General features: G+C 39.6%; 1 long non-coding RNA gene across 1 annotated transcript; it reads right to left on the reverse strand.

The window, feature by feature from the left end:
• Window positions 1–233: 233 nt before the first annotated feature.
• LOC140850726 (uncharacterized) lies at window positions 234–5,657 on the reverse strand. Its single transcript, XR_012133773.1, has 3 exons — window positions 4,782–5,657; window positions 2,746–2,804; window positions 234–814 (listed from the first exon to the last, which is right to left on the reverse strand). It is a non-coding gene; the product is annotated as an uncharacterized lncRNA (long non-coding RNA).
• Between the last annotated feature and the right edge of the window lie 9,968 nt (window positions 5,658–15,625).

Below are 15,625 nucleotides of genomic sequence, written 5' to 3' on the forward strand. Positions count from 1 at the left end.
TAGACCTGGTACGTTTGACCTCCAGAACTGATCATTTTTAACATCGTCTTCTATACAACAAAATTATTTTCATCAAGAATCATGGAATAAAAGAGATAAAAATGACCAGAAAAGAGACACAGTGAAGTTTTTCTTGTATTAAATATTGCATATTGAAGTGTATGCGTATATATATATATATCTACATAAACATGGACATATATATCCACACACATATATAATGCATGCTTTACTTATTTTATTCTTCATCAAATTATTATAGCAACAATGTATGATTTGTAAAAGGCAAAAACCATGCACAATTCCAGTCTCAAGAAAACCACGTTTTTATCTCCCTCCTCCACTTCTAACCTACATCCATAGGTGCACACATCTTTACACAGCTGTAAGAACAGCAAATCTATTTTCTGCCTTCTTTTTGTTACCTGCCACATTATAAGAAATTTCCACATAGCAATAAAACCTTTATAATTATGATTGCAAGTGGCTGCATGGAAAAAATTTAAAGTGTCCTACATGAACAACAATGTTGGGGTATAACATAGTATAACAACTCAGTTTTCTTTTTCCAACAATTAAAACAACATATCCAATTTCTCAGCAGCAGAAATATCAAATCATCCTGTTAAATTTAAAATAAAACAAATGCTACATTACAGAAAAAATTAATAGATCAAATATTTTTTTATTACATTAATATGTGGATGGGGGGTTTTTTATAAAATGAGAAAAAAAATACGAAGAAATGTTTCCAAATGAATGAGCAAACAAATGGAAAAATAAATCAAACCGTTTGTTTCATTCTCTGGATTATCTGTTAAAAAAAAGGAAAAAGGAGATTCAGAGGATCCAATCTGTATCTCAGATTCTGTTATTATAAGTTTCTGCTTCTGGTACATTCACAGGCACACACAACTATTGGATATGGACCTCCTTCCTATCTTTCATGGGAAAACCTTCCATTGCTTGTATTTCTTCTGGGATCTTCTTGCTTGAGAAGAACAGGGAGAAATGAACCCTGAACTATATGCTTCATCTGCCACCTGGTGGAAGAGTTGCATTGTACGCTCTCACTAGATAACATGAGATTAATGTCGGAAAGCCCTTCAAACGTTCTCACACAGGTGTTGTCCCATTATCAAATCCATTTTCAGTGCCTGACCACCATTTGATGAACCTAAACACACTTCTGACCTTTTCCAACGTTTTTATTTTAATTTGAAAGAGGACCATGTGCCTGAGCAACAAACTATCCAAATGGAACAAATAACAGAGCTTGGCATTAAAATTAAATAAACATAAATGCACTGAAAAATCAATGTGGCATCTGTCTTTGAAAGTGCAGGAGAACATCTTGGCATAGGGCAAGCAATAGCTGACAAAACTTCAGTTTGAAATATTTTAGTTTGAAATATTACCACACTCCTCTGTGGTCAAGCAATATAATTAATAAGACGGTGCTATTAATTGTATATAGGACCTGGGAAAAAAATACACATTATTTTTGAGATTATATAATATTTAAAACAATATAGAAAGCCATAAAAGAAGCCTCTACAAATTCCAAAAGATTTTTACCAGACTATATTCTTTGATGACAAAGCAATAAAATCAGAAATTTATAACAAAAGTAGGTTTTTTTTAAATTTAAAATTGGCAAGACCTGTGAAATATTTGGGAGGATGGAAATAATAACTTCAATTTCTTTTAGAAAAAATTTGGTGACCACTAAAATAATGGAAATATAGTGTTATGGCTTCCCAACTAGACAAGGAAAAAAGAGATAGAAAATTGATAACATTTTCAATCAAAACTAAAGTAGAAAAAATAAAGGAAAGAAAATAAAAATATAATACAAAATAAGAATAGAAATAAGTCTAAAAGTATTAATAGTTATAAGACAAACCAATAAACTTGGATATTAAAAAAATGTATCAGACCAAAAGTCCTAAAATTCCAATAAAATGCTACTTAAAAGAGAGAACTCCAACAAACCGGAAAGAAAATTTGAAAATAAAGAAGTGAAAGGCTGGCTTAGCAACATAACATAAGCAAATAAAATAAACTATACAGTATTAAAAATACATCAATGGGGAAAAAGAACATAATAAAGGAATACTCCATTAAGAAAACAGAACATCAAAATCTGAGTAAATTGAATAACACAGCTGAGTTGTTTTTAAATATGTGTGCAAATTCTTTAACCCTCTTTCCTTCAAAAGGTAGAGCCTCACTCCCCTGCCTTGAATATCAGCTGAGCTTAGTGACTCATTTCTAAATGACTAGAATGTGGTGAAGTAACAATGTGTGGCTTCTGAAGCTACATCATAAAACATCACAGCTTCTGCCTTGCACACTCTTGAATCGCTAGCTCTGGGGAAAGGCAGCTGCCATGTCACATGAACTCTCCAGCAGCAGGGGGAGCTCCACGTGGAGAGAGGCTGATGCTCCAACCTGCCAACCACGGGTGAGCGGGGAAGCAGGTCTGAACCCCAGACTCAGAACCTGTGAGATTGTGCTTAGTGTTGTTTTAAATCATTACATTTGGAAGGGTTAATGTGCTACACAGTAATAGATAACTAAAAAAGTTGCTTCAAATTATAGAAAGCAAAAACTGACATAATTATAAGAGGAAACGGATATACCCCTGGGTCTAGTGGAAGATTCTAACAGCTTCTATCATACATGGACGGATCATGCTGAAAAAAAATCATAAAATAGAAGATAAAAATATTATTAGCTCACAGCTAGTAAGAACCTATGTGCCAGCCACCATTTGAAGTATCTTCTTTGAATACAGAAACCTGCACAAAAAAAGAGTGAATATGTTATTTCAGATGTGAGAAGAGCATCACAAATATTGACCAGTTATAAAATCAAAAAACCTCAGCGTATTTCATATAATGTACTAAACACTGTCTCTACTAAACACAATACAATTAAATTAAAATTCAAAAGTTAAATCCATATTTGAAAACTTAAAAATTTACTCCCAAATAACTCATGACTGAAGGAGAAATTACACTTGTTTAGAATTGAATGAAGGAAGTACTACTAATCAAAATCATGCAAGATGTAGCTAAAGTGGTATTTAGGGGGTAACCTGTAACCTTAAATGCATTTACTGAAAAACAAATGTAAATAAATTAAGTTGTGTTCAACTCATGAAGCCAAAGGGAAATAGAGAATAAGCCTAAAAAACAAAAAAGGAAATTTTTAAATGAAAAGATAAATTGAAATAAAAAGCACCACCAACAGAAATCATAGAAAGGGAGAGACCGACAAAACCCAAAATGAGTTATTTTTTTAAAAAACTTATGAACTTCATTTAATTTGGAAACTTCTGGTCTTTGAAAGACACTGTTGATAAAGCAAAAAAAAAAGAAAGAAAGAAAGAAAGAAAAACAAAAAGGGAGCAAATATTTGTAAAATATGTATCTGACAAAAGACTTGTATCTGATAGAAAATAACACTCAAAACTTAATAAGAAAAAAAAACAATTTTTTAAATGGGCAAAAGATTTGAACAGACACTTAACCAGAGAAGACAAATGGGTGGCAAATACGCACATGAAAAGACGCCCGTATCATTGGTCAAAAATGGAAACAACTCAAATGCCCCCCAACTGGTGGTTAAATAAACACTGGTATATCCATACTTTGGGATACTTTTTGGCAATAAAACGAAGGGAAATCAAACGCAAATGCGTTATGCTAAGTAAAAGAAGCCAGACTCAAAAAGCTACAGAATATATAATTCTATTTACATGACCTTCTGTAAAAAAGCAAAGCTATGGAGACAGAAAACAGATCAGCAGTTGCCAAGGGCTGGTGTTAGGGAGAGCTCAGCTACAAAAGCATTCGAAGGAATTTTGGGAGATGATGGCAGAGGTCTTGATAGTAGCAGTGGTTACACGACTGTATGAGTATCAAAACTAAAAACTTTAAAAAAGAGTAAATTTTACTGTATATAAATTATATGTTAATAAACCTGAATAAAACAAAGCTAATGAAATAGACTTAAACCTCTGGTGAGACGGAACAAGAAAATACAGAAAGTCAGAAAAGTAAACAATTTTAGGAATTGAGATATATAAAAGGGGACATGATTATGGATAATATGTTTTTAAGTCAAAAAACACTTTATACCAGCAAATTTGAAAGCCATGTATTAAAATGGATAACTTTATAGAAAAAAGCACCACCATTACCTAAATAAAATAGAAAAGCCAATTAAATCAATAATCACTGAGGAAATTGCACTGGTAATCAAGTCTCCCCCACCAAAAGATACCAGGCACATACTGTTTTATAGGTCAGTTTTATCCAACTGTTAAGAAACCAATAGGCTATATCCTACAAATGGCTTCAGAAAATTAAAAAGAGGTGAGCCACCTATTTTGTTTTATGTAGTTAGTATAGTTCTGCTAGCAAACAAGGACAAGAAAAGAAAATTATAGACCATTTTCATTTGTGAACATAGATGCATGAGCAAAACAAAGCAGCAGTATATTTTTAAATATACATGCACACATGCCCATATGCTGTTATCATATCTAACCAAGGAGAGAAGGATGGTTTAAAGCAATAAATTCTATTGATATTCAATACAACGCATTACCTCAACAGATTAAAGAAAAAAACATCATCTTAACAAATGCAGAAAAGGCATTTAATAAAATTAAACACACATTCATTTTTAACAACTCTCAGCAAACTAGGAATTAAAGACACTTCCATAACTACATTGATGCCCACAGATAAAGACTCTGAGTGACTCACCTCAAGCCCCACAGATTAGATTTCCTGTTATGTGTTGCCATGAGGGAGCTTGCATACCTCAGTAAGAAGATGCTATCAGGGGCTTCTTTTAAAAGTCAGATTTGTCTTAGGTATTTTGGGTAAGTTTCAAGGTAACATAGTTTTATCCTAGATTTGGTGCTGTCAGAAAGTAGGGCCTATTCCATGAATGATATTTCAATTTTTATCTAAGAGGGCCTCTGGACCCCTTTTCTGCCTCCTGCACAGTCCCAGGTAATTATGACACCTAGAGCATGTTTTAAAACCTCCCAAGGTGCCCCTCCACCCACAGAATATTCAAAGCTATGAGGATGGCTCTCAAAGCCCTTCTCCGCAGAGCTGCTCTCAAGGTCTGTGCATATGGCAGCATGCCCTCACCTACACACACCCTTTTTTCCAGCCTCATCAGACTCCCCTATCCTCCCAACATCACAGCCCCTTTCCCACTCCTAGGCCATTGCTCACACTTTTAGCCCCTCCTAGAAGATTCCTCCCCCTGGCTTATCTCTTTTCTATCTGCAAACTCCATTTGCTACTGAGCCCCAGCTCAAATGTCACTTGCTCTGCAAAGCTCTAGCCAGATGTTCTGTACCCCCTTCCTGTGTCCTCTCCCTCCTCTCATTCCAGCAGCCTTTCTTTCCTCCTGCCCTTCCTCAGGACTTCTTTTCCTACTAATGAAATATGGAGGCTATGCCCTGCCCTCCTGGGTGCTGAGAGGTCAAGGGTGAACCAGGAGGCCCTTCAGAGACCCAACATATTAAAGAAGCACATGTGAAAACCTCAAGGACTGAGCTGGTCTGCATATTCAGCCTTGCAAGCTCAACCTCCAGCACAGGCTTGGCACTTTGCAGGTGCTCAGGGAACATCTGTGGGATGAAGGGCATCTGTTATAGATTGAGTTGTGCCGCCCCAAATGATACATTCAAGCCCTAAAGCCCATACCTGGGAGTGTGACCTTATATGGAAACTGGGTCTTTGCAGATGTGATCAAGTTATGCTGAGATCATACTGGATTGGGTAGATCCTAATCCAGTGACTGGTGCCCTCGTAAGTAGAGGGAAATTTGGCCACAGACACAGAGAAGACTGCCCTGTGAGGATGGAGGCAGAGATTGGAGTGATGCAGCCACGAGAAGCAAGGACAGCACATTTCCCTAGAGTTTTCAGAGGTTGAATAGCCCTGTTAGCACCTTGATTTTGGACTTCTAGCCTCCAGAATCATGAAAGAATACATTTCTGTTGCTTTAAACCCTGTTAGTAGTAATTTGTTACAGCAGGCCTAGGACTCTAATACAGAGTCCAAGATTCATTACTCACAAACTCCTGGGTCATACTCTCCACTGTCTTCCAAGGCCACAGCTGCTCAAAACCCTGCCACACAGGGTTGATCTCGACTTTCTAGTCAGTCCCTTAGGCCTAAACCTCCCCATCAGAGACCAGCAAAGACACCTCCCATCCAACACTAGATGGCGCCAGTGGACTGAGCGCTCCCGGCTCCCTGGCTCCAGGGGCTGCTAAGGGGATTGGGTGCAGGGAGTCGCCAGTGGTCTGAGCTCCCAAATCCAGGATTAGACATCCAACGTCTTTAAATCTTCCCAGTTCTGGAGACCAGAAGTCTGAGATCAAGATGTCAGCAGGGTCAGCTCCTTCTAAGGACTGTGAGGCTAAGAATCCGTTCCAGGCATCTCTTCTTGGTTTGTAGCCAGCTGTGTCTTCACATTGCCCCCTGAATGTGTTTGTGTCCAAATTCCCTCTTCTTATAAGGACACCAATCATTTGGGATTAGGGCCCACCCTAATGACCTCATTTTAATTTAATTAATTCTTTAAAGACTATCTCCAAATATGGTCACATCCTGAGGTACTGGGAGTTAGGACTTCACATATATATTCTTTTGTTGCTGGGGGAACAGTTTAGTTCACAACACTGAAGAGCCCAAGAAATAGATCGATTTGTGAAATTCCTTGTGAACATTCCCTCTGTGTGTAGGTAACACATCATGCTTTTTTAGAAATCATTTAATTTATTGAACAGATAATATACTTACTTGCTTCAAAATTCAGAAGTACGAAAGGTATAAAGGATGCCTCTTCTCATGTCGTTCTCCCTTTGTTGAAGCACCTGGTACTGCTCATATCTGTAGAGATCCCTGTGCATAAAGTCAAGTCAAAAACTCTGTAGACACAGAGAGATCTCTGAAATAAAGGGGTTTATTAAGAATTTTATAGACACTAGCCAGATAAGGACTGAGTCCTGGGACAGGAAGTTTCTGCTTCACCATCAGCAAGGCCAGTTAACAGAAACAACTTGTCCACCAGACCCAAGAAACAGGACATTTATTTATGAGGGGGTCTCAAGGCAAGAAAATTCATTAAGCTCACACTGGCTACAGATAAGGAAGGTGGGCTAACTCAAGTGGGGAGAGGCTGGGGATAGGTGGTTAGTCCATAGAGAAGGCTCACTGAATGGCTGTTGATGGTGGTCAGACACTGGCCACACACAAGGGGGATGCAGTGGTCCTGGGGACCTCCTAAGGTGCTTGTTGAAATGACTTGATTCAGGAACATGGAGTTTCTGATTAGCTGTGGTCTGCAGCTATTGAGTGATGACCTTCCCTTGTCTTTCTCCCTCATTCTCTGGTCCTGATGACACTAAATTCAGGACAGTTTGAAATTTTTGCCCTATCAATAGAAAAACATGTACATTGACACATTCCTTTTTATCTATTTTTGGTACACAGATGATAACATTCCACACCCCTGTACTGTACCTCACTTTTTCCATACGACAATGTATTCTGCAGATTGGGCCAGAGCTATTTGATTCTCTCATTTTCTGTATCTATTTTGAGTTTGGATGTATCATATGTGTTTAGCCAGCTGTCAGTCCAGGGAAAGGAAATCCTGGGCAAAATACTCCTAAAAACCAAAATCAGTCAAAGGGAGAAACAAAGTTTAAAAACCGTTTATTTCTCACAAACTGCAGTCTCAGGCCGCCTTTCTTATCTTGCTCAAGTAGCAACCACACCCGCCCTCCCCCTCACCTCTCAGGTACAGATAAGCCCTCTGTTGCCCAGGTAATTAATTACCCATTGATAGGGAGATGACTTCTCCACCCCAGAGAAAAGATGCAAATGCACTAAAGCCACTCTTTCCACCTCTGAACGCCTTTTGATATGCAGATATACTAAAGCCAGGTGAGATATTCTAGAAATGTTACAATTTTACCCACAATCCACCCCTACAGAAATCTCACTTTACGATTTACTCAATCCCCATCTTCCGACCAATCTAGTAACATGCAATAGTAACAGCAATAAAATCTTGATAATCCTCAAGCCAGAGGATTCAGCCTATGCAGATCAAGTAAATGTACTTTACAGCACAATCTCTCACTAAGCACAAAATACATTTCTACACTTGTTTACTCATTCCTAACAATCATGCTAGATTGCTCACAAAACTTTTACCAAACATTAGACAAAGTCAAGCCTCTCTTTAAACATTCTTTTCTTGACAACAGCAACACAATCACAATTCTCAAGCCAGAGGATTCAGCTAGGTTCAAAGTCCCATGCAGATTAAGTTCAAAATTCGTCCATTCCAGTCATCACGTGAGCAGCTGCAGCCAGGGGGCGCATCCAGGACATGAAGACCGTAGAAACAAATAAGGCCAGCTTCCAGGCCTTTTCCCCAAGGTGCCAGAAGAGCCAGCCATTGCCGATCCATGTGTTGAAATGTCCAGGGCCACATCCATTTTACTTCTAATTGTTGCACCCATCCATGCAACACATGTCCAATAAAGCGGGTGCCTCAATCGCTCTCAGTAACTGGTGACCAACCATAGGCTGCAGAGAGACGCTCTAGGTCCCTCTTGGTGGTTTGCTGATCTGCACAACATTCAGGGCACTCCTTCCGGGCTTGGCTGACTTCTTCAAAGGTGAAAGGCAAGCCCCACCGACAGGCCCACATTGTCTTTTGCCCCACGTGCAACAAACACTGATGTAGCCATTGGGCCACATCAGAGGCAGGCTTTCTTTCCAGTCAGCGCATCTGGGCCAACGCGTCTGCTTCATCATTCCCTGGGGATGCCAAAGGCAAGTGGCCAGTCACATGATATACTGTAGGTGTCTGTGCCACACCACTCTGTGGCCTTTGGGTCCAGTCTCGCACCCACCCAGTGATGGGATAGGAGGTTATTACCTTGGTCGGAGCCGTTCCGGCGATGGGCTCTGTAGCCAGCAAGGCGTGGTACACAGCAGCCAGTTGCTTCTCTATCAAGGTGAACTGGACCTCTGCTCCTTTCCATGGTTGTGGCCAGGCACCGGATGGCAGCAAGAGCAGCAGCAGTGGCAGAAGCAGTAGCCTTAGGCTCGGGCCACAGGCCAGGGTCGGCGTGGTCAGCAGCGGTGGTGGTGCCTTCACGACCACACAAGTGTAGACACATGTCCCTCGGCGTGAGCGCCGCTTCTCCCCATCATTTCTAGGGGCGGCCCTCCCAAAGGTCGCACCCATTATAACAGATTTCAGGTTCAGAAGAATCCTGCCGACTATGCTAACTGTCAGTCCCGGGAAAGGAAATCCCAGGCAAAATACTCCTAAAAACCAAAATCAGTCAAAGGGAGAAAAAAGTTTAAAACCCGTTTATTTCTCACAAACTGCAGTCTCAGGTCATCTTTATTCTCTTGCTCAAGTAGCAACCACACCCACCCTCCCCATCACCTCTCAGGTACAGATAAGCCCTCGGTTGCCCAGGTAATCACCCATTGATATGGAGATGATTCTCCAATCCCTGAGGAAAGATGCAAATGCGCTAAAGCCATACTTCTTTCCACCTCTGAACGCCTTTTGATATGCAGATATACTAAAGCCAGGTGAGATATTCTGGAATTACAATTTTACCCACACCAGCCCATATTTGTGATTTTTTAAGGTTATTTTCAAATTTTGGCTTTATCAGACAATTGCAATGAACAGCTTGTACACATGTGATAGTTCACATATGGGCAAGATATCTATAGGAAAAATTCCTGAAAGCTCAACTTCTACTTTCCTTCTAAGGTGCCCTTATAAGAAGAGGGAATTTGGATAGATTCATTCAGACATCAAGGGGCATTGTAATGTTTTGAAAGGTAAGCAAATAATTTTATTTAGAAGCAATTATAAACTTACAGAAAGCTTCCTTAACCAATGGTGCCCAATCCCCTCCAAACACATTAACTGGGACATTCTCCAACATAACACAAATATAACCAACAAATCAAGAAATTAACATGAATACATCACTACCATCTAATCCTCATAGTTTCCCCAATTGCTCCAATAACATATTTTTTGGCAAAAGGATCCAGTTTAGAATCATACCTTGAATTTCTCTTTATTCATGTCTTTTTGGTCTCCTTCAGTCTGGAATTTCCTTGACTTTCATGACTTTGAAGATTACAGGGCAGTTCTTTTGTAAATCATTACTCAGTTTGGGTGGTATCTTTTTTCTTCATGATGAGATTTACATTGCACTGCAGTGGGACCTCATGGGAGTGATTCTGGTTCTCTCCCTGCATCCCTTCCAGTGGTACGTGATTTTGATTTGTCCCACTTGATTGAAGTAATGTGTAACAGGCTTCTGCTTTTCTATATGGATTCATGGTCTCCTATTTTATTCAATAGATTGTAACCCATTATCATCACTATTTTGATACTCAAATTGTTTCTGATTTGGTCAGTAGAAGCCCCTTCAAGTGGCAGTCCTTGGGGCATGTACTCATCATTCTTTGAGCACTTTCTTGCTTTCTGATAGAACAAAATGTCCCAGGCTCATCTTGTAACCTTCCTGCCTCAGCTCTGGAAGCAGCCATTTCTCCAAAGAGCCCTAGTTCCTTTTAGTGAATACAGTATCTAAAAGCCAAGATCTGAGCTCTAGGTGTGCTTACTACTATTGAGGTGTCACTGCTCCCAAGCCCTCTGGGAAGAGCCGGGGAATCTCTCTGTGTATGTACATGCATACATGAATTACACCTCTATTTATTTCTATATCTATTTAAGCAGATTGAAAACTGCACATTCACATCAATACCTACAATTCCAGTCTGACACTGTGGGTTAATATTGTTTGGTTTCGCTTTCTGATTTTGTTACTCTGCCCCCACTTAATGGCTTTAGAATCGAATTGTTCAGTAAAAGAGGAACTACATTATAATTTGATGGCCATTGCCAAATTATAGAGAATGTACCAATTTAGTCCCACTAAATATTTTAAAGCTTTTTCTTTGCAAATCTCTTAGTTGAAAAGTATTATTTCTGATGTTGTAACATATATTCTAAAACGGTTTTAATTATTTTTGAGTGTTTCTAATGAAAATAGGGAAATTTGTAAGTAAAGAGTGTTGTAGTTGGATGTACCTACTGTCCCTCAATTTCTGCTCTAAGGAAAACAAAAAAGGTAAAAACATTTCTTAACATTGGAACAGCTGCCTGGCTGTTGCTGGCATAAACCTGGTTGCAAACGGTAGGCATCCCTTCTGTTGTCTGTCCCAAAGAGCAAGTGGATTGGCCCTGTATTGGAGACTTGAACCAAGTGATTTCTGAAGACGCCCCTGTGGGCAGGGAATGGAGCTGGCAGATAGTGACCAAAAAGTCAGCTGTGCTTAGTGGTCTATTTTTGTAGGGAGTCCTGAAATTTCTTTCGTGTGATTAAAATAATAAAAGTTTAGCCAACCCAGAGCAGAAAGGCATCTCTAATTTTGTTTTGGGTTGAAAGTGCCCCTATCTGGTTTTTTTCATTAATCTGCCAAAATGGCAATTTCAGATGATTTATAGTTTTACATACTGGTACTTTTGCTCCTCCTATAGGTCTCTAGAGTCTGAAAAGTGCTTTTCTTCATGTTTCCCACTCTACAGCTTCTTGTTCACTTTGCTACCTATAGTATTGAAACACAATTCATCCTTCATGATGCAAAGCAAATGGCACTTGCCCTGGGGAATCTTTCTCATCCCCCCAAAAAATTAACTCCTCCTCCCTCTTCACTCTCCAGGCACTTGGCTGGTATCCCAAATTTTATTCTTTAAATTCCACCTTAAATTTCAGTGTGCCTGTTTAATCTCTTTCTTCCCCATTAGTCTGCAAACTCTTTGAGGGCAAAGACTGAGTCTTATTCACTGTGTGTCCCTGGAGCCTAGTATCAGGCTTTGGGTAAATCAATTTCTAAATAAAAAAAAGTTTGTTGAATTTTGCCCTCTTACAGCACTAAATTATGCTTTCTACCTTTATCTTGCATCTACCTACCACTTCAGCATTTTATTTAAAAAAAAAAAATAATAATAATAAGGGAGAAATGTGGGATTCACATATAAATCAAGTATAAAAATCAAACGAATATTCATATTTGACCTGATTGTTTATAGTTCATAATGCGTGATCAAAACCAAAAGTTTCTGTGATGACTGCCCTTGTACTGTTCACCATGTAAGAACTTATTCACTATGTAAGAATTTGTTCACCATGTAAGAACTCGTTCGTTATGCTTCAGAAGATTGGAGACTGTTGAGAATTAGGTTTGGGGTTGATTAATGATTGTGCATTGAGTCCCCTATACAGAATTTTATTGTTGTTAACAACCATTTGATCAATAAATACGAGAGATGCCCTCTCAAAAAAAAAAAAAACAGTTGAGTAAATTGTGGTATATTCACATGCTATTACATTACACAGCCATGAGAACAAGCTACACTTATGTGCAACGAAGTGGATGAATCTCACAAGCAGGTCCAAGAGAAAGAAGTCAGACACAAACAATACAGCCTGTATGATTCCACTGAATGAAGTTCAAGAAGAGGAGAAACTAAATGACAGTGGGTAAGGATGCTTACTTGGACGGCAAAACTCCTAAAAGAAAAAAAAACAGCAGAAAGGGTTGCTACCAAAGTGGAGATAGTGGCTATTCTGGGGGCTGGAGGGGACACTGACGGGAGCGAGCAGTGAGGATTTCAGAGGTAGGGACATTGTTCTAGTCTTAGTCCTGGGTGATGGTTCCAAGGGTATTTGCTTTGTAATAATTCATTGAGCTGTACACTTATACTTACATATTTTCTGTTTGTGTTGTATTACAATAAAAACATTTTAATAAAAGAAAAAAAAAGTTTGTTGAGTGAATGAGCACACGAATGAGTGAATGATAGGAGCAGGAAGGAGTGGTAATGGCCCTCCCATAGAAAGGCTACAGCACCACAAGTCTCTGGAGCCCAGATGCTCAAGGGTTCAAGAAACTTCCCCAGAAGCCTCATGCTTGGTGTGTTCCTGTTGAGCTGTATTTCTTCCTTCACAGACCCCAAGCCACTCCAGATGTTCAGCCACAGGCAGCAGGCTTAATCTGCAAACAGGCTTAATTTGTTGGAGGCTGGGCTACTTGCTCCCTCAGTGAAGCTCTGCTGTGGGGAAGTCCACAGTTGCCAAACCCTCAGCAGTGCCCTGCCAAGTTGAGAATCATCTGCTACCCCAGGTTCAGGAACAGTTCAAGCTAGTTCAAGCTGCCCCAGACAGGCTGCTTAGGACATTCCTATGTTGTGAAACTTCCTTTTCTGGGGGCACTGGGGCATCATGGGAAATCTGAAATGCCAAACAGCTGTTCGCCTCTCAGTGTGAAGAGGGATGGTCCCCAGGCCCTGCGATGCTCCTCTATCACCAGGGAGCTTAAGAGGAGAGACCCAGGCCTGTTTCAGGAATGTCATGTCTTGCCCAGGTTCAGATTCCTGCCTATCTGTGTGCCTGCCACGCACTATTTAATTTAGACAAAGAATCATAGTTTTGACTTTTCTCAAACATGGACATCTTGAATGTCAAACTTGTGCCATTTTCAATATGACTTTGTTATAAAGAGTAAGCAAACTATATTCTAAGAATTTGACTTCAGGAAAAATGAAAAAAGTGTGAATCAAAACATATTTTCTTTCAACTTGCTTATTTTTTTTAAATGATAATTCCCATGCTGGTGAAATTGTGGGAAAATGGAACACTGCCAGTGAGAGTATAACTTGATTAACTTTCTTGGTGGGCAATTTGAGACAGATCAAAAGCCACTAAAATGTGCATTTCTCTCGATCTAGCCATCCATTCCATTTCTAGTCATTTATCCCACGGCAATAATGTAAAACGCTATCAAACCACTGGTCATAAGAATTTTTTTTTTAATTTGGTAACCTAATTACAAATTTTAAATTATAAAATAAAATCAGTCTTAGGAATGCAAATACAGCATAGAGAATTTGACCAGTAATATTATATCTTGGTATGGTAGTAGGGGATAACTACACTTACATGGTGAGCATTTAGTAATGTATATAATTATCGAGTCACAATGTTGCACATCAAAACCAAAATAATATTGTGTATCAACTATATTCCAATAAAAAATAAAATAAATGTTGGCTACCTAAAGACCAAATTACTAATGATAGAAAATGATGCAACCGTTATGAGTGATTATTTTATAAAATTTCAATAGATTGTAAAGTTTAAAAACCAAAATACTATTAGAAAGTGGTCTTTTTAAGAGGAAAATATGTACAGGCATAGAATAAAAAACATTACCAGTAGTAGACATATTATGGGTGATTTTTATTTTCTACATTTTCTGAAATGTCTGTCTTATTTTGGCGTAAAGATATTTTTAAGTAGCTTGAGAAGGACTCACCTGGGAGATTGCTACTTCTGTTCTCATCTGGGGGGTCTCAACTTTCCAAATTGGGAGGTGGGAGTTCAGCAGCAGGGCAGGAAATTCCTTTTCTCTCCTCCCACCCACCCTTCCCAGCCTGAGGCAAACACTTCAAAGACAGCCCTTCCCCAGCAGTTCTGCAGGTTTTGTGGGCTCTGTTACCTTTGTCCTCTCCTCATCTGTCTTCAGAGAGAAAGGCAGCAACCCCATGGGTTCTGCTTGTTTTCTAGTGACAAAGGAGACTTAACTATCACTAAAATAAAGTCTCTCCTTTGTATTTTTATTTCTGATGGAGAATTTCTGCGGCTTTGTGAACTTATTTCTTATTTTCTGCAGAGCTTACATGCCTCCTCCCCCAACACCATGCTCAACACTTCCCCTTCCTTAAGATGAGAGTAGCTTATTATCCTAGTCAAGTGTGTCATTTTCCTGCCCTGAAATTAAAGGTTTGCCTCGTCCTAATGCTCACTGGTTAGAACAGAGACTCTGAAAGGCAGGATGCTGTAAGGGTCCTGAGAGGCAGGAGATCTGATGGGGTGGGAATAGGGCAGGGGTGGGAGGGTCACTCAACAGAACTTTCTGGGTTTGAATTCAATCCCAGTTCCACCTTAAGCGTTAATTCACCTCTTTACGGCTCAGTTTATGTGGCTTGTGGCATGGGCTCCAGGCAGTAATGGCATCTACCTTGCAGTTGCCACGTGGACTCCACAGTTTGTGCACAGAGTGCTTAGAACCCTGCCTAGTACATAGTAAGAGCTTTTTCAGTATCAGCTATTAACACCATTACTTTTAAAAGTTGGTGAAGTGCTTGTCCCTTTACCTTCTTGTAACTAATGGCAGCAGTGTTGTGCAAATCTTACTGAGGATGCTCCTACAGAGATGGAGGCTGGGTGGCAGTTGGTTGGTACTGATGCCCCCAGAATGTTTTCCCACCGAGCACCATGTATAAGAGAAACACATCCCAACTGTTACCCCCAGGGCAAGTTTACACATGGCCTGATTGTTTATCCCAAAGTCCCTTGTACATTCCTTTACTCACACCCTGCCCACCTGCTTTAACCATGGTCGGCCTCTCCTAGCTATCAGTGAGCTCTTCACCTCTGCATGCTCCATCCTCTCAC

Source organism: Manis javanica, chromosome 8 (assembly GCF_040802235.1).
Source record: "Manis javanica isolate MJ-LG chromosome 8, MJ_LKY, whole genome shotgun sequence".
Classification (NCBI taxonomy): domain Eukaryota; kingdom Metazoa; phylum Chordata; class Mammalia; order Pholidota; family Manidae; genus Manis; species Manis javanica.